General features: G+C 37.8%; 1 protein-coding gene and 1 pseudogene across 8 annotated transcripts in view; both read right to left on the reverse strand.

Moving 5' to 3' along the window:
- The window catches only part of Rabgap1l (RAB GTPase activating protein 1 like), a 711,712-nt gene that overhangs the window by 181,320 nt on the left and 510,715 nt on the right, over positions 1-19,677 (reverse strand). The gene's annotated exons all lie outside the window — the stretch shown is intronic.
- LOC111815485 lies at positions 16,917-17,839 on the reverse strand (annotated as a pseudogene).

Below are 19,677 nucleotides of genomic sequence, written 5' to 3' on the forward strand. Positions count from 1 at the left end.
TATATATATATCAACATCATTCTGCCATAAAGAAGAAAAAAAATCCTCTCCTTTGTGGCAACATGAGTAAAATTGCTGGAGGACATTATTATAAGTGAAATAAGTCAAGCACAGAAAGACAAACTCAGTTATCACATATCCTTACTTATAGTCAGAAGCCAAAATGTTATCTCAAATAAGTTGAGATTAGATTAGCAGTTACCAGAGCCTTAGAAGGGTAGGGGGAAGGATAGATGGAGAAAAAGATGATTAACAGATACAAGGGTACAGTTCGATAGGAGAGGTAATTGCCAGTGTTCTATAGTACAGTATGTTTAACAATTAATTGAATATTTCAAAATAGGTAGAGTGAATTTTGAATGTTCCCAATACAAAGAAATGATATATGTGTGTAATGGTAGACACGCCACAATTATTCTGATCTGAATCATCACACAAATTGTATGCATGTATGGAAATGCAACACTTCATAATATAAATATATATAATTGTTTTATAACTAAGGCCTTCACACTGAACTACACCCCTAGCCCTTTTTATTTTTAACTTAAGAGAGAATTTTACACTAAGTTACTAAATTGTCTGTGCTGACCTTAGTCCCCCAAAGCATAGAGATTGCAGACATGCACCACCATGCCCAGCTCCCCATCTACTCCAGTAACAGAATCCTTAAATGCAAACATAATTGCTTGCAATCTTACTAACATGTCATTAACCAAGAAAGATTAAACTCAGAGGATCAGAATGAAAACAAAACCCAGAATAACTGTCCAGACCATTGTTATTTGGGTCCACTCACCTCCTCCCCAAATCATTCACTACTACTTTAAGATTATCCATATTTCCTGCTTCCCTATCTCCTATGAAAAGAGTATTTAAACTTCAACCATCTGGCATATGAGTTATAAGTTTTGCTCCTACGCACCTGTGTACATTAATAAATCTGTATACTTTTTTCTCTTGTTAATCTGTTTATTTTTATTTCAACAGATTCAGTGAACTTGCCTACATTTAGAAAATCCACTTGTCTATCTCCACAACATCTTTTGCTATATTTTTAAGATGGCTTCTCCCCGAATGGTTCATGTGCTAGAAATTGGTCTCCAGTGTGGTGGCCTCAAGGTGGTGGGGGCTTTAGGAGATGGGGTCTGGTGGAAGGTAATTAAGTCATGGGGGTGAATTCTCATGAATGGTATAAAGCTGGTCTTGTGGGATGGGCTGAAATTTGGAGTAGTGCACTAATTCCTGCAAGAATGGGCTATTAGGGGCTGGCCAGATAGCTCAGCAGATTAAAACACCTGCTTAGGCAGACTCAGGGACTGGGTTCAATCCTTGGCCAGCCATGCCAGCCCCACCCCCAGGGCATGCACAGGGTGGGAGGCAGAAATCAGAAGGGTCACTAAGAGTCCAATCTGTGTAGTGAGACCCTGTAGACCCGTACTAAATACATAAAAAATAAATAAGACCGAGCTGGTATAAAAAGTTCAAGAGTCGTGTGTGCGTGTGTGTGTGTGTGTGCGCGCGCACGTGTGTGTGTGCATGTGTGTGTGTGTGTGTGCAGGGTCTCACTACACAGCTCGGACTCATAGTGATCCTACTGATTTCTGCCTCCCTAGTGCTGGGGTTACACATGTGCACCACCACATCCAGACTAAAAGCTCAGAGTCTTGATCAAAGCCGGAGACAGTTCCCTTCTTCTTTTTTTGCCATGTTGTAATGTAGCCCAGAGGTTCTCCAGAAAACTGACACCATGCTGCCTGTGCTTTCCAGTTATTAGCACTGTGAACCAAATAATTCTCTTTCCAAGTTACTCAGACTCAGGTGTCTTGTTAGAGCAACATAAAACAGATGACGATGTCCTTGAGTCCAACTTTTCCTCAGCTTTCCAAATCTAATTCACCTAAAAGTACTGTCATCCTTATTTTCAAAATATATTTTGAATCTGTCTTCCTTGGCCCTAGCAATCATCATTTCCTGCTTGGTCTACTGAAATAATAACTAGATACCTCTACTGGCACCATTTTCAATGTATACTCAACATACCAGAATTTCTCAGTCAAAATGATATCCAAAAACCGAACATTGTTGTAAAATAGTCTACCTGATGAAAGTTTATGCCTTCCCACTGTATACAATGTAAACACATCCTACTGCTTGTATATCTTTACTGACCTGGCTCTTACCCACTTTTCTGACCACCATTTCTTCCTTTTTATATCTCACTTCCTCAGCCATATTGACATTTTGAGCCTACAAAGTCTTTTCTACCACATGACGTTTTTACTTGCTATTGCTTCTGATATTCATATAATTGGCTCTACTGCATCATTCATCTCCAGTATCATCTGATTTATAAATATCTTGCTTAAAATCCTGTCTCAAGGAAAGAAATACTGTAACACAGATCCTCTTCTATTATTTTTTATGAAATCCTCACTTGAAATTGCTTTATCATGAGACAGAGTCTTACTATGAAGTGCAGGCTGGCCCTGAACTCACTATGTGGCCCAGGCTGGCCTCAAACTCATGGCAATCCTCCTGCCTCAGCCTCCCAAGTGCTGACAGTATAGGTGTGTGCCACCAAGGGTGGCTCCAGTTTCTTTGTCATGTATTATTTTTCTATCCAAATAGAAAAGTATTGGGGCAGATTCATAGTGAAAGGAATGAGACCTGTAAAAAACAAAACAAAAAAAAAAAACCCTTTTTTTGACAAAGTATTACAGGAAAACAAAATAAACATAAAAATAAGATTCTTGTCTCCATTTCTATTCATTCATTCACTCACTCCATTCATTCATTCATTCATTTCTACTTTAAAAGATCACAATTTTATAAGGACTTAGAACTTCTTTTTCCATTAGCAACCAAGAGTCAATTAAAGTGACTGCTTGACATTTATACATCTAATATTCATTGCTTCTGCTCTTCCTCAGAGACTTCAGGGCCACAATGCAGCAACTTACTGGTTTTTTAAGGAATGAACTAGTTATTCCTGTGTAGCAGATGTGAACAGATCTGAAAGTAGTCTCTGTCCTTTGCAGTTACTATATATTGTTATAGAACAGCAATTATTTTGTATTAATTACATAAAACTAAACTAAAAATTGCAGTAGTATTTTAAAAAATCAGAAAATGTATGGGCACCTTAAAACGCATCCTACATGAATACTTCCTCTCCATCGAACCTACTTTTACATATACTAATGAAGTATACCCTAGTCCAATTAAATTGGACTGTCTATTACTATAGTGGTTCCTGAAGAATGCCATAATTAATGGCAAATATTATGCTTCCCAAAGGATATGTTAATCTGTAACCACCATTAAGACTGCCATAGAAAAAGGAAGAGACCATTTCCGGCATGTCAGTGACTGAGTCACTGTGGTTTCTGGTACAGAATAAAGCGGCTGCTAAATTTAAAATTGAAGATATCACACTATTGGTGATATCTGGAGTATATTGAAAGTACTCTGTGAGCTTAAGATAATACATGCTAAACAAATATCAACTACTTTAAGAGAAACCCATTAACACAAAACTAGAAATATCTCTTAGATCAAGTAGGGAGGAGAGGAATAAATGAGCTCAGGGGTTGCTTTAGCTGGCATCTGGAATGTCTCCCAGAAGTCATTTTCCCAGGTATAGCAGTGTGTGCTTGTAATCCTAGCACTTGGGAGGCCGAGGCAGAAGGATTGCCATGAGTCTGAGGTCACCCTGGGCTACTTAGTGAGTTCAAGGCCAGCCTGAGCTACACAGCAAACTCATGTGTTAAAATTTTAGTCCCCAGTACTATGTGCTAGAACCTTTAAGAAGTGGGGCCTGTAGGGAGCTTGCCCATTCACTGAGGGGCAGGTCCTTGCAGGGAATAGGTAACCCAGCTCCTCCTCTCGCTCTCTTTTCCATCCTAGCCATGAGGTGAGCAATTTTACTATACTCCAGCACTACAGGATGTGTTATTTCAACATCACATGCCTAAAAGCCCAGGACTCTGTCTATTAATGCACTGAAACCTCCAAAACTGGGAACCCATGTGGTGGTTAATCTTGACTGTCAACTTGATTGGCTGGAGAGTCACCTCAGGGCTTATAATGGAAAGCATACTTGAGGGTATGTCTGGGTGGGTCTGGAGACACACCCTTGGGGGCTGTTGCTGGTTCCTGGCTCCTTCCTCTCAGCACTCCCTCCTTCCCTGTGCTCTGCTTCCCAGCTGCCATGACTTAAGCAACTCTTCCACCACAATGTTCTTGCCTTGATGCCAAACAACCATGGGCTGAAACCTCCTAAACTGAGCTAAAAGAAAACTTACTTCCTTTATGTTAAAGATGTCAGATATTTTGTCCCAGCAACAGGAAAGATGACTAATACAGTCCAAACCTTTTCTGTAGTTAAGCTTATCCTAGGAATTTGTTACAGTAATAAAAAACTAACAGAGGAGAGTAAAAGATTCTCAATTCTCTCCATGCACACTATGAGCCCAGAACTCTACTCAGTGCTAGACAGAATGTAAAAGGAGCCCACAACTTGCTCTCTGCCTTTATTGGTATTACAGACTTCATAAGATAAAAACCTATAGGGGCTGGTGAGATGGCTCGGTGGTCTAAGGCACCTACTTAGAACAAACTTGGCAAATCACAGGGACCGCGGTTCAATCCCCAGCACCACATGCCAGCCAGCCCTGCCCCCTGGTGGGCTGAGCTGGCCACACACACACACAAATAAATAAATAATTAAAAAAAAAATAAAAATAAAATAAAAAAAAAAACCTATAGATTGGGACAATTAGAGGGTTCATTGTGTTTATTATATACAGCATATAATAAAATTTCCAGCACATGCATCTGAAGCCAAATTATGACGAAAATAGGATGCTACAAAATGGACTTTTATTGGACAACAGGAAATGAATAATGCTATTAAAGTAAGTTTGAGAATCTAGTAGCAGAGGGCAGAACAGATTCAACACAGGAAGAGATAAGCCACAAAGCTCTTTGCAGCAAACTCAGTGTGAGACAATGATAGCCTGGAGTGGTGTGTTCAGTGTGGAACTAGAGCTACGTTTGAACCTATGAGGCATCACGATGCAACACTCTCTCAGCATATCTGCCTGACTTTGCAAAGCACATGTGGCTTATTATATCTTGCCTATATAACTCACTGATACAAAGCTGTCTGAGAGATGGTATTCTTTACCAAATCAGGGAGATAATGGGATACCCCCTGATAAATGCACACGGCAGCTATCTAAATATTCCTGATTTGGAGGTACAAATTTGATTAAAGGGTCATCTGATTTGGTCATTTTCTCTGCAAGCATTTATTCTATAGTATTGCTGTTGTTATTATTACTATTATTATTTTTGTTTTTTGAAACAGAGTCTCACTATGTAGCCCAGACTGGCCTTCAAACTCACAGCAATGCTCTTGCCTCACTCAACCTCCTGAGTGCTGGAATTACTGGTATGAGCTACCATGCCCAGCAAGTCTAATTAGTAAAGAAATTTAAATCATAATACAGTGAGCTGAATCAAGCAAAAGCTGATCTAGTATCACCCTTCAATTGCCAAAAACAACCTGATTATCATGAGATGAGCCATAAGTGAGAATGCCTAAGATTTAGTTAGTTGCCTAATTGCAAAATATATTTTATAGCAATTCTTTTCCTTAAAACACATATCCAACCATGCCTAAATCTCCTGACAGTCCATGGAAAAACACAGAGTAAAGTAGTATGAAAGCAGCTAAAACTCAATGTTAAATACTGCAGATATTTTAATTTTATTTATAACACTACTTCAGGAGACTCTTGCAGCTAATATATTTTTGTTTGGATTTTAATGTATAAAATATAATGAAGGAATATCAAATAAAGCAGTATTTTCCATTTCACATGAAAATAAATATGAGTTGAGGGAAGTAGAAACTTACCTAGCCTTAAATTGTAAGTATTCTAAAACCAAGTCATTAAAGTTCTATAAAGTTTAAAGAATGCCAGCGTGCACCCAAGTTAACATTAACATAAAATATACATCTTGCCAAATAGTTAGAATTTACATACAACGGGACTAAAATTGAAAGAAAGTGACACAGAAATCACTGTGGTAAATGGAAGATTTACTCTATGTCTCCTCTGCAAGCTATTACACGTAAAGGACACAAAAACTACTAGGAAACCAGTAAGCTATTCAAAATAGAGGAGCAAGGCTAGATAAATCAAAGAGTTGAGGTGAATGTATTCCCATGTGCATGTACAATTTATTCTTTCTTTTTCATCAGGAATACCCCAGGTTACAGCACTCTGGTCACGTGACTGCACACCATCCACATTGAAAACCTTAACCAATGTTCAAGACCTAATCACCTAATTCACAGCTCAGGTGGCATGTATTGCCATGGGGTCTAAGGACAGCTGAAACTGCTGCCAGGCTCACAGGCTGCACATGCAGCAGAGCAGTATGGTACACACATGACAGAACACTGGAATATGTGCGCTCAAAAGTTCCCACAGGGCTAGATGAGTTCTACAAATACTGGAGTCAGCTTTACTGTCTCTGAAATGAAAACAAATTTTTCTCCAACAAGAAAGCCCCAGAAGCAGTGCACTGAGCAAGACCTTGTGACTTCTTCCATTTACCCCAGAATTACCTAAGCAAAGCACAAAATACCAAGTCAATTATATTTATAATGCAATTTCTGAAATTCTTCATTTTACTAATAAAATGGTAGCAGAAAGATAAACTAGCCTTAATCTAAGAGCAAGATTTAATTTTTGATGCTAAAATCACTTAAATGAAAATATATTTTGAAATAGTATAGTAATAGTCTCACCCCCAAAAATACAGAGATAAGAACTTTGTACATGCCTATTTAAATACTAAGAGGACACAATGGATCCTATTTGAAATAGATCACCTTTCAGTTTTTTATAATTAAGGGCGAGGCATTTACAATTTAATAATTAAAAGAAATTGATCGGTAGCTTCCTTTCCAAGGCTGACTCTTTAAAATAAATTTGGTCCAACCATGCAAGGGTTTACAGAACATGTAAGTGCCCAGTAACAGGAAAGCACCTCTGCTCTCCACCCCCACGGCCGGGCAGCCCTCTTTTACAATCACTTCGATTGCTTTTTCTGGTAGTTCAGAAAACTACCTGTTCCTGACTCTACTCCACTCCTGACATGCACTTCAGGCCTTGCTTGGTGGCACACACTTGTCTCAGTTTTCACGTCATCTGTTTAATTTCCCACTTTTGCAATGTGTGTCCTCTTGGGTAGAAGAAGTTCCCGTTACCAGCTCCCTCTACTAACCTCAGCAGGTGAGACCTCAGACTAGTGATAGAAAATACAAGAAATCTGAAAGATAGATAGATAGATAGATAGATAGATAGATAGATAGATGATAGACAGACAGACAGACAGACATAAACTGGTAGATAGTCAGAGATATAGATATAGGTACATAGATAAATAGATATATTTGGAATATATATATATATATATATATATAAATATATATATTATACAAGGGCAATTCAAGAGGTAGTGGTGGTGGTGGGTGTGCATGTGTGCATTTGTCATTGAAGAGAGAACCCAAGACCTTTGCACTTTCTTATTTTGTATTTTAAGACAGGGTCTCATCAAGTTGCCCAGGATGGGCTCAAAGTTTTAATTCTGCTCAGCCTACCAGAGTACCAGCATTATAGCATGGCCACTATTATTCTTCTTGAGTGCTTTGGTAATTTATTTTTTTAAGCTTTGGTGATATATATTTTTCAAAGGATTTATGCATTTTATCTAACTTTCCAAATTTATTAACCTAAATCTTTACATAATATTCTCTTATTACTCTTTTTCATGCCTACAGAATTCGTGCTGATGTCACCTTTCTTGTTGCTGCTGTTGATAACTTATATCTTCTTTATTTTGTCACTCCAGCTAAAGATATTTTACATACATGTCTGTTACCTTAACATGTGTTTTATTTACTGTTAATCTTCTCCCCTTCTAAATATTTCTTTTAGAGTCAATAGTTTGCATGACTGCCTCCTTAGATGTTACTTTTTATTGTATTAGTGGTTATTTCCTTAAACTTTTTAGTAATTTGGATCTGTTAGTGATGAATTATTTCAGTCTTTACACATTTATAAAGTATTTACCTCAGGTTTTTTGTTTGCTTGTTTTTTGGTTCCAGGGATCGAACTTAGGACCTTGTGATTGCCAGGCAGGCACTTATGCCATTGAGCTATCTCCATGGCTCTTTACCTCAGTTTTTGATAGGTATCTTTCTTTTCCTTTTTCATTTCCAGTACTGGAAACTGAATCCAGGGATCCTGCACTGAGCTTTACCTACAACCCTTTTTTTATTTTTTATTTTAAGATGGAGTCTGGCTAAGTCACTAAGTTGCTTAAATTTACTATCCTTCTGCCTCTGACCCCCACAATTCTGGGGTTACAGGCACGTACCACCAGGCCCACCCTTCTCTGGTTTTGATTTAATGTTTTAAAGATGTTGTTTTAATAATTGTTGGCATTGTTTCTACAGAGAAGTCTAGTGTTACATTTATCTTTGCTCTTTTGTATTATCTACAAAAGATAGATATTACTCCCTGCTCCCCCTCTGGTTTTGACAAGTCTTGGTGTAATTTTCTTCATGTTTCCCTTGCTTAGACTTCACTGAACTTTTCGAATCTTTGGGTTTACAGTTTTCATAATATTTGGGAAAACAAGCTATTCTTCCTTCAAATTGTTTATTATGTCTTCAATTATTTGCCACCCCCATTCAGGTTCTGCAGTTATACTTCCACTAAGCTTTCTGGAGCATGTCATAGTTCAATGTATTCTTCTTTCTTTTTAAAATTCCTCTTTCTCTTTGTATTTAATTTTAAGTAGTTTCAATTGCCACATCCTTGAATTAACTAATCTTTTCTTTTGTAATGCCTCATCTGCCCTTTGATTTGTCTAATAATTTTCTAAGCTCTACCTGTCATTTATGATTTTGTCTCCGGTTCAATTTGGTTCATTTTTGAATCTTCCATTTCTCTTTTTGAATATACAACATAAAGTTATCCTTTTAATACTAATATCCTTTGCTAATTATAACATCTGTGTCAATTTAGTTGATTTTTTTCTTCATTATGGATCAAAATCTGCCTTGAACACACAGATGAAAGTGATACTCTATATAACAATAAAGAATGACTCAACCCAGGGCAGTTTTGCCCGAGTAGACATTTGCCAGTGTCTAGAGACATTGTTTCAATTGGAGAAGTGCTACTGACGTCTAGTAAGCAGTAGCCAGAAATATTGCAAAATTCCATAATATACAGGACAGCTGCTCATGATAAAGAATTAACTAGTACAAAACATCAATAGCATGAGTTTCTAGAAAGTCTGCATCACAACAGCAGGACAAGAGCAACACAAGTTTGCGAACCATCTCGTTGAGCAGAGCTACATACAGGCCTTGGCCACATCTTATTTTTACATAGTCATATATAAAAGAAAAAAATTATTAAGCCATTGTATTTATTTTTTTATTTTTATTGGTCTATGTTTGCAGTACTTAATAATTATATTGCTCACAGGGAGTTGGTATGTGTACAGAACACAACTTAATTCTTTCTCCAACACCTTCTCCTCCCTTCTCCCCTCTCTTGGTCTTTTTTCCTTTTGGAAAAGATCTGTCTCCCTATTTCCTACTATCTATCTTTTATTTTGCTCTTTATTTATATTTTGGGTTTCTCATGTAAGAGAAACCATGCAATATCTAAGCTTGTGTATCTGACTTATTTCACTTAATATTACAGTCTCAAAGTGCATCCATTTTCCTACAAATGACTCAGGTTTATCCTTCATGTCAGAGTAGTACTGCACTGCATATAAATCTTACACTTTCTTTATCCACTCAACTGTTGATAGACATATAAGTGACTTCCAAAATGTAGCTATCATGAATTGTGCTGCAACAAACAAGGTTACGCATGTAACCCTGGAATTTCTATTTTTAGTTTTTGAGAAATCTTTATCATACAGATTTCCACAGTAGTGTAGTCATACTAGTTTGCATTCACACTAATAAAACAACATGTGGATCAATGGAACAGAATGAAGGATCCAGAAATGACCCCAGACACAGGAAAGGACTTTCTGAACAGAACTGCAACTATACAAGAAAAGGCATTAAGAATCAGCAAATGGGATCATGTCAAATTAAAAAGCTTCTGCACAACAAGGGAAACAACCAACAGAGTGAAGAGACATCCTACAGAATAGCAAAAAAATTTTGTCAGGTATTCCTTAGATGGAGGACTCACATCTACAACATACAATGGTGTTAAAATTTGCAATCTATCTAATATAGCAAATTAACTTATACAGCTGTTTCCTGACTTGATGGATATGATGGAATTTTATTTCAATATGCCCACTGTAAGTTGAAAATATCCTAAGTCAAAAGTGCATTTATACACCTAATATAGTAAACACAGTTTAGCAACACAGCACCCTACAGAGCATTGACTGTCCATCATATATATATATATATATATATATATATATATATAGGCATGTAGGTTTTTAAGTTTAAGCTGGCTAAAGTTTTTTTTTTAATTTTTTTTTAATTTTAACATTTATTGTGTGTGTGTGTGTGTGTGTGTGTGTGTGGGGCCAGCTCAGCCCACCAGGGGGCGCGGCTGGCTGGCATGTGGTGCTGGAGGATTGAACCGCAGTCCCTGTGCTTTGCCAAGCTTGTTCCAAGTAGGTGCTTTAGACCACTGAGCCATCTCTCCAGCCCTGTCCATCCTTTTGATCATGTAGCTGACTTGGAGCTATGACTCATAACCTCGGCCCAGTGTAGCAAGACTGTATTATGCCACATATCACTATCCTGGAAGAACAACACAACTCAAAGTTAAAAGCACAATTTTTATGGAACATATATCATCTTGAGCCTAAATTAAAAAACATCAAACCTCTATCTTTTAATACAGCAACCTATTAATAAAGGGTATGCTATCAAAATGAAAAACATCAAGCTTAAGATGTTTCTTGCCTTTGCAGTTAAATAACAAGTAAGAAGATAAAATACTGGTTGGCTAGAAACTGATGATCCTTTTTATGTCATGCCACAATGTCCAGTAGAACAGTTGCCTCTAATAATCCGGAAGGCAGACCATGTGCCTATGATACCTATCACTAGAAAAGAGGCTAGAAAGTTATCTACTAAGTTAAATATGTTTGGTGACTGGAACCTCAAGATCAAAAAATCCAACTACTTTTCTTAAACAGAAGGGAGAAAAGACTTATTAGGCAGCTGAGCATGGTGACACACACCTGTAATCCCAGCATTTGGGAGGTTGAGGCAGCAGGATCACCACACAGCCTGGGCTACATATACAAAGTTCAAGGCCAGCCTGCACTATGTAGCAAGATCTTATCTCAAAAACAATACAAAATGAAACAAAATAAACAAAAAACCTCCACAGAAACAAAAAAGACTTGTCAGCCAAAACATAGCACCAGCCAAGAAGCACAGATCAAACTAAGAGTTTTGCCCTCTCACCTAAGTTTGTGGTTTTCTTTGGCTTCAGGGTAATAAGATAAACAAACAGGGGAAGAAAAAATGTCTAAAAACTAGTGAATAAATAAATAAAACAAAAGACTTAAGAATTATGTCTAGAAAAAGATCTTCGGATATGTTTACTCAGAGTTTACCCAAAAACAAAAATACTTAAAAGAACATAGAGCATTGAGGGAATTATTTCCCAAAAGAAACCAAAAGGCTAGTCTAACAGAAAAGCTTGTATTCGATTGCTAAAACACTTCTCAGGATTCCAAATCTTCTTGAATAGACAATTTTGAAAAGTTTTGGAGCTCCCAAAGAGGATGTACTCATTAACACCATCTTTTGATGTGATCACAGAGGAAACAGGAACAGCTACATGAAAAAACAAGAAAACTACTGCTTAGCAAGGAATCTTGGAAATTCTATAGTGTACCAACTGATGCTTCTCTTTCTTCCCTTTTTTAATGACAGCTTCTATTGCAGCTATACTTTTCTTCTACTTTTGTACAGTCGGTATGAGATGAACAGATAACTTGTCCAGGGAGTAAGAGGAAATGATCTCTAACCCAAGAGATAGGAGTATACATTATCCAGAGACCTCTGACATTGGGCAGATGAAAGAACTGAATGGAACCTTGGCAATGTCTCCTTTGGAAGAAAAGGAGTGCCTGTGTGTTAAAATAAAGGTGGTCACAGATACTGAACAGCCACTGGAGCAAACTACAACACACTGCAATTGTTCCTGAAAAGAATTATCTCCTCCTTTCATATATATATATATATAAAGATTTTAAGAGGGTGCTCAGCTGCTGAGCTACAGACTATGTTTCTTTGTTTCCCTGCAGCTAAATGTAGCCATAGACCAAACTTTTGTCAATGTGAATAAGACTGATGTATACAACTTTCTTCCTATTTAAAAGGAAATTGGTTGTGCTATACTATTCCTTGAAATTTCCCTATTCATTTGAATTGGAGCAGGGATGAGGCACTGATCTAGCTTTAACCATGTACTAGAGGACAACACTGAAGGGGGTGCTGGGAAAAAAAAAAAAGCAAAACAAAATCACACAAAACATACAGAACTTGAGTCGCTTGGTGAGCTTCATGCCTTTTGGGGCAAATTACTTTCTCTCTAGACTGTGACTTATAAGACAAACATAATATCTTATTTAATCATTGCAATTTTTTATTGTTTTTCCTTTAGAGATTGTCTATTTAAGTAGACATAAAAATTTTATTACATAAGGTTACAAGTGCTACAAGTAAACAATCTGTTCTAAATTCATTTAATTTTACCAAAAATAATTGATCTTAGTCACAGGAAAATACAAGAAAATGAAACAGCAATTCTACTTCTATTGTATTTTTATTAAATCAAATGTGAGTTTTCTTTCAACATTAATAAGTCATGTATCGGGCTGGAGAGATGGCTCAGTGGTCTAAAGCACCTACTTAGAACAAGCTTACCTAAAGCATCAGGGACCGCGGTTCAATCCCCCAGCACCACATGCCAGCCAGCCCCGCCCCCTGGTGGGCTGAGCTGGCCACACACACACATACCACTCTCTCTCTCTCTCTCAAATAAAAAAAAAAAAAAAAAAATAAGTCATGTATCACATAAACTTGTGTATGGTTCAGTTGAATTTCCTCTGACTGGAGGAAATTATACTATTATATTATTGTAATAATACTGATTAATTCTCATAGTGAATTGTCAAACTGTCAACACTTTAATGAAAAAAAGTTAGTTTATTTCATGCTGAAAAGCAATACCAGCAGCTCTTATAGATAAAAAGGGTCATTAAAAATTACTGGGCAGTAGTGTCTTTTGACAAAAGTCTGATCATATCTCCCTATGATCAACTCACACACAGTAATTAGTCAAAGTAAGACAGAATCTGACTAGAGCACCAAACACCTTTCAGGAAGGATCTCATACATCTTAGAGTCAATGAAAGAACAGTGTATTGCAGAACTCAGGACTCTAGCCAGTCAACAGCAAAGAATAATTTTATGATCATTTGAACACTGAGTTCATTTTCATTAGCCTAAACTCAATTATTTGGTGGTATAATGGCTCTGCCTTTACCCTATTCAGCCAGTATCTTTTCTTAATTGGGACAATTATCTTTTGACATGCAGCCTTCAACAACTTGGATGAAGCACTTTCTTTTCACTCTGTGCAAGGCAATATAGATTTGTAAAGCAGAGGATGATTTCATTATAATTTCAGAGTCATCTGCTACATAATATATTTTTAAAAAGCATGATATTTTCAGTGAAAGGTACTGGGCTTGAGTAGCCAGTAGGATAATAATCTCTTTTTCACAGGATAGTTACAATGTTAACATGCACACAACACACACAGATCCTTTGTGATTCTAATATGTTACTTGTCTGAATGACTGTGGCAAGGTGTTTATTTTATTGTCTTTTTTTTTTTTTTTTTTTTTTTGAGACAGGGTCTGACTATGCTACTCAAGGTGGCCTGTGCTACCCACTTTGCAGCCCAAGCTGGTCTCAAACTTGCAAGGATTCTCTGCCTCAGCCTCCCAAGTGCTGGGATTACAGGTGTGCACCACCACACCTAGCTGGCAAAGTTTGTAAACCTGTGAGTCAATATACTAGTAATAGTAATTGCATTATTATCAAAATAATGTTTAGCAGTTAGCACACATGGAACCAGTACAGGCCCTGCTGACATGTTTGCTTTTCTCCTTCTTGTCCTTCTTCTTTTGTGTCAGGGATCAAATTCAGGACCTTGCACTTACCAGGCAGGTGCTTATGCTGCTGAGCTACATCCCCAGCCCTGTTTCTTCATTTTTGAATCTTTTAGAACTTCAGGTCTCACAACGTGAACCCCATCAAGTCTGGGCACACACCATATATAGATTTTGGTGCCTTTACAAACTTCTTGGCAGAAAGATAAACACCTCTATTACCAGAAGTTCTGAACAGGTTCACTTTGTTAGAGGCTGGTTTGCAGGAAAGCCTGCAATGGTGTGTCAAAACACTAGAAAATTAGACAGCATTTCCAGAAGAGGACAAACAATGACTTTTATTCATTAAAGAACTAAGACATATATACAAACAGGGTACAAACATAATCACATGTACATACATGTATGTATATATACACATAACAGATTAACAATTTGTACGACAGAAATGTAAAAACTTAGAAATTACATTTTCTTGCCTTGTTATTTTATAAAGAAAATATGAAAGGTTATTAAAAAGATTAGAGGATTTAATTAGAATCTCAGTGAACTGGGCCAGGGATGTAGCTCAGCAGCACAGCACCTGTCTGAGTTTGATTCCCAGTACCAAAAAAAAAAAAAAAAGCTATTATTGAATAAATGCATAGTTCTGCGATTATAGACTTTTTTTCTGAAATAGATCCCTAATTTAAGAAATATATAATTTCTAAAAATCTAACATTTCCTCAAGTGCCCTATATTTAGAAGCCCTGTACTTTTGTTGGTTTATGTTAGCATTGGCTAGACAGCCTATTAATACTAACCTCAAGCATCAGAGTTTAAAACCAAACAATTCAAACAAATGATGTTGGGAGAGAAAACCAAATAAAAGAAATAGTCTCAGAATTCAAAAGTACTGTTTCGAATCACTTCCACTAACAACAAGTGGTGCTTTACCGCCACCAGCAGGACAACAGGGATTCCTTCAAGTACAAACCAGTATGAAACACTCAAAAGAATGCTCTGAGTTTTCACTTTTCTCAGGTCTTTAGGCTTCTAACCTGAACATGAATTGCAGGAATTACACTCCTAATTTCAGTTTTTCATACATCACCATCTTTAAGCACAGAAACAAGAATTTTGAACTTAAATTGGTGCGCTTAACTCCAAGGAACTGAAATCCATTTTCCACTTTCCAGGGAAATGTCTCTACTTCCACTCCTTTAACTCCTCTGTATATTCAAACAAGGCCCTACAAGGCATGGCAGGCACAGCCTCTGGAGCTTGAGTAAGTCCTTGTTCCCAAGGCCTGCAAACAGAAGGGAGGACTGCCCATCGGAAAACCACAGGAAAGCTTAACTAATGAGCCTGGTGCTATTCTTTCAAATAAACAGTAATTCTGGCACTCAGGAGGTTGAGGGAGCAGGATTCCTGTGAGTGCCAGGCCAACGTGGGCCACGTAACAAGTTCAAGGTCAATCTGGACTATATAAGGAGAACCTGTCTCAAAAAAAGAAAAAAGGGGGGGGGGGAAACAGGTCCTAATTCTGGAATATTTTTGCTTCTTGTTTAGGTATATTTTTTCTCTTCTGCTCATCAGAAAATATTATCAGTGTATGAATCGTGTCCTCTGCACCAAAAATAAAGAAATTAACTTTATTAAATTATTATTCAGTCCTTATACTGATTTTGAAAATACCAGTTTGTAATGTCATTGAAATAAGTACATGCGGTAAGAGGAATAGCGAGATGATCAACCAGTGTATCTTCCTAGCAGGCTTCTGGGTACAGAAAAGGTCACATGCAGTGAGCATCACTGAAGGAAAAGCCAGAGCACCTAGGTGGAGTCTGCAAGCCACTGGAAAGAGGTGGAGTCTGCAAGCCAGTGGTGCTTCATGCACCAGACTACTCACAAAAAGAACAACCACAGGCACACACACACACACACACACACACACACACGCCTACTTATTCATCTAGGAGCCAAACTCACTATCGCACTGAATGACCTCCTACTTCCCATTACAACAATTTAAAAGTACCAGCAGTGCCAGGAAACCTTCATTAACAGTTGTTTTTTTTTTTTTTTCTTTTATGGTGCGAAAGATTGAATTCAGGGCCTCAAGGGTGCTAGGCCAGTGTTCTAGCACTGAGCTATGCCCTCTGCCACTTTTTGCAAATTTATTTGGAGGCAGAGACTCACCAAGTTGCTTACCCCGGCCTTGAACTTGCTATTCTCATGCCTCAGTCCCCCAAGTAGCTGGTATTACAGGCATGTGCCACCACACCTAGCTATGTCAGTTTTTTGCTTGAAATGTATTACAATTATTCAAATATTAGAAGCCATATGACAGGCCCTACAGCAAAAGTTACATATACTCTGAATTTCATAACTTCAATGTGACATGATTTAAATAAAATATACAGCATATGTCAACTAACTTCTTACAGGTAAGGTAATAATTAAAAGGTATTTTAAAATTACAGTGTTCATTCCTGCTCACTGTATTCCAGCAATTGTGGTCACATCTTCTTATTGTAAATGTAGAACTTGCTAACATGCATCACTTGGAATTATACTTGACTGAAGAAATAATTCTTACCTACATGTGGACTCATAGTCTATGTACAAATTTTCAACAGATCAGGTTTTTACTATCAAAGCTGGTTTAACATATACTTTTTGACTTCTAAAAACAAATCCTCAAAGCACTTCCTAACTTGGAAATGAAGAAGCAGGTGACACCAGCCCCTTCCCTTTCGCGTGCACAGTACTTCATGCAGCAGTAACTCCTGAGGTGTGTTTGATTTGCTTGCACATCCTTCTTTCAAAGGTAGTGACCATCTGCTTTATAACTTCATCAGAAAGCCAAACAACAAGCTGCAAGTACAGAAGTGAATGGAACTCAAACTGAATTGAAAAATTCAAGGTGCAATTTCTTGTGTGGCCAGTAAGATGTACGCTGAAATGCCAAACCATGTGTACTAAAATGGATACCATTCTTGCCTATGTGGTTTCACCAAGGTTGCTGCTAATATGTATTATTAACCAACACAGGTGGAAATACGATTTTGAACTGGGTTTTACAATATCCCAATTTCTCTGAGATAACATCTGACTTTTTGCACCAAGGAATGAAAGGATCATAATCTTCCATTCCCAACATCACATCACACATTTCCTGCATTGGATATCCTATGATTTTTCCCTCTGTTTTTTTAAAAAATGTATTTAGTACAGGGTCTACAGGGTCTCACTAAACAGGTCAGCCTCATAGTGATCCTCCTGTTTTCAACCTCCTAAGGGCTGAGATTATAGACAGATGCCACCACGCCCAGTATCAGTCACCGTCTTAGTGTGCCCAGGGTCGGGGCTGGTATGGCTTGTGGCACTGGGGATCAAACACTGGTCCCTGCATCTGCTTAAGCAGGTGCTTTTAGTCTGCTGAGCTATCTGACCAGTCCTAATTTTTCTCTCTGAATATTTTATTTTGCTGATTAATGATACAGTGATTCTGAAGTAGGTTCTTGCATGGAAAAATTGAGGTATACAGTGGAAGTATTCTGCTCATCAGTATGCCACAGGAAACGTAACATCTGACATTCAACACAGGTCCTGCATGGATCCCATGCCAGCCTTGGGCAGTGTTCCAAGGTCACATTCAATTTGAATTCAAGGTCACATGATCAATTTGAGTTGTGTTTTATTACTGTAACTTGGATCTTTAATATTCTTTAAAGGCCACACGTTAGAACTGGATTCTCAGGAGGTCACCACTGGGAGGCTATAACACTTTTAAGACATGGGGCCTAGTGGGAGGTCTGTAGGTCACTGTGGGCATGGCCTTGACAGAGTTGTGGAACTCTGGTTCCCTTCGTCTTTCTCTCATTTTTTCCCCACTTCTCATGTTAAGCTGGAAAGGCACTCCAGAGGCCAGTGCAGCCATGATTCAAGTATGCCTGGTATCACTGACATTGATGGCAGACCATGGCATTATCTAAGTGAATATAAGAGCTATGGGGTCCTAGAGGGTTCCACTGAGATGTCAAAGTATAGCCTGGAAGCCTAAGAATGTGTTACAGAATCACAGTCCTGCAACCAACCACGGACATGGCAATGTGTCAAGCTGTGAGAACGAAGCTGAAGATGGAATGGATGCTCTGGGATGGAAGGGGTGCCAGGAGCGAGCAACGCTTCTGAGGGAAGTTACAGAGAAAGAACAACGCCAGTCTAAGACAGTGCTATGTGAGCTGTAACCAATAATGTGGAGCAGCAGAGCTACCCAAACACATGGAAACCTACAACTCACCACAAATGTGGAACATGGACACTTAAAATTTAATATTTTCTGTGCTAGGTTTCAGTCTTCTTTGGGCCAATTTATTATTTCCCCCTCCCTACTTAATACTACATTTTATCCAAGCCACTTGCCCCTGGGGTAGGTAGCACTCACACACAGGGCAGCCCTTTCCATTATCCACAACAGAACTATACCAAAACAATCAGTGGGCTAACTTAGTAATCACACACTCTTAATTCCAGCATCATACACTCTAGATCTAACTACCTCTGAAAATCTCCACCTATGACTAAATGAGGCTTAGGGGTGGGGGAACATTCAGACATAAGACATAATAGCTCATTAATTCTGTTCCTATGCATATACCTAAAAGAACTGAAAACATATACAGACACATGCAGACACAGACACACACAACCAGCATACAAAATTTCCATAGCAGCATTATTCATAAGTCAAAAAATGGAAACAATGTGAAGGCTCAATGAGAGATGGACATATAAAATGTGATACAGCTAAAAAAATATTATCTAGCAATAAGAAATGAATAACTGATACATGGTACAACATGGAGAAGCCTTGAAAACATTATACTAAGTGAAACCAGTCATAAAAAGCTATCTATCATATGTGATCTCATTATGATAATGTTCAGAATAGCTAAATTCACTCATACAAAAGACAGATTAGTAGCTGTCAGGCACTTAAGAGAGCAGGAAATAGGAAGTGACCTTATGGTTCGGGAGTTTCTTTTGGGGTGATGCAAATGTTCTAGAACTACATAACAGAGTTAGTTTTAATGTTTGTGTATGTATTAGAAATCACTGAATCATACACTTTTACAGGTTAAGTTTTATGGCATAAACTTAAGTTTTAAGTTATTTCTCAATGAAAATAAAATAAATACTTGGAATTAGAGCAATTAATTGCAAAGGCTTCTTTAAAATAAAGGCAACAAGCAATGAAAATAATCCCTTATCCTGGCAGAATTTTACGCTGGGCAGCTCCTTTACTGAAATGGAAGTTACTGCAGTAGTACTCACTGGAGGGCACATCAGCTCAGTTTTGACTAGGATTTCATGTAACTGTGAAACCACTGCCAAACACTTGGCTTCGGA

This window comes from Octodon degus, unplaced genomic scaffold (genome assembly GCF_000260255.1).
Source record: "Octodon degus isolate 3935 unplaced genomic scaffold, OctDeg1.0 scaffold00017, whole genome shotgun sequence".
NCBI classification, from domain to species: Eukaryota; Metazoa; Chordata; class Mammalia; order Rodentia; family Octodontidae; genus Octodon; species Octodon degus.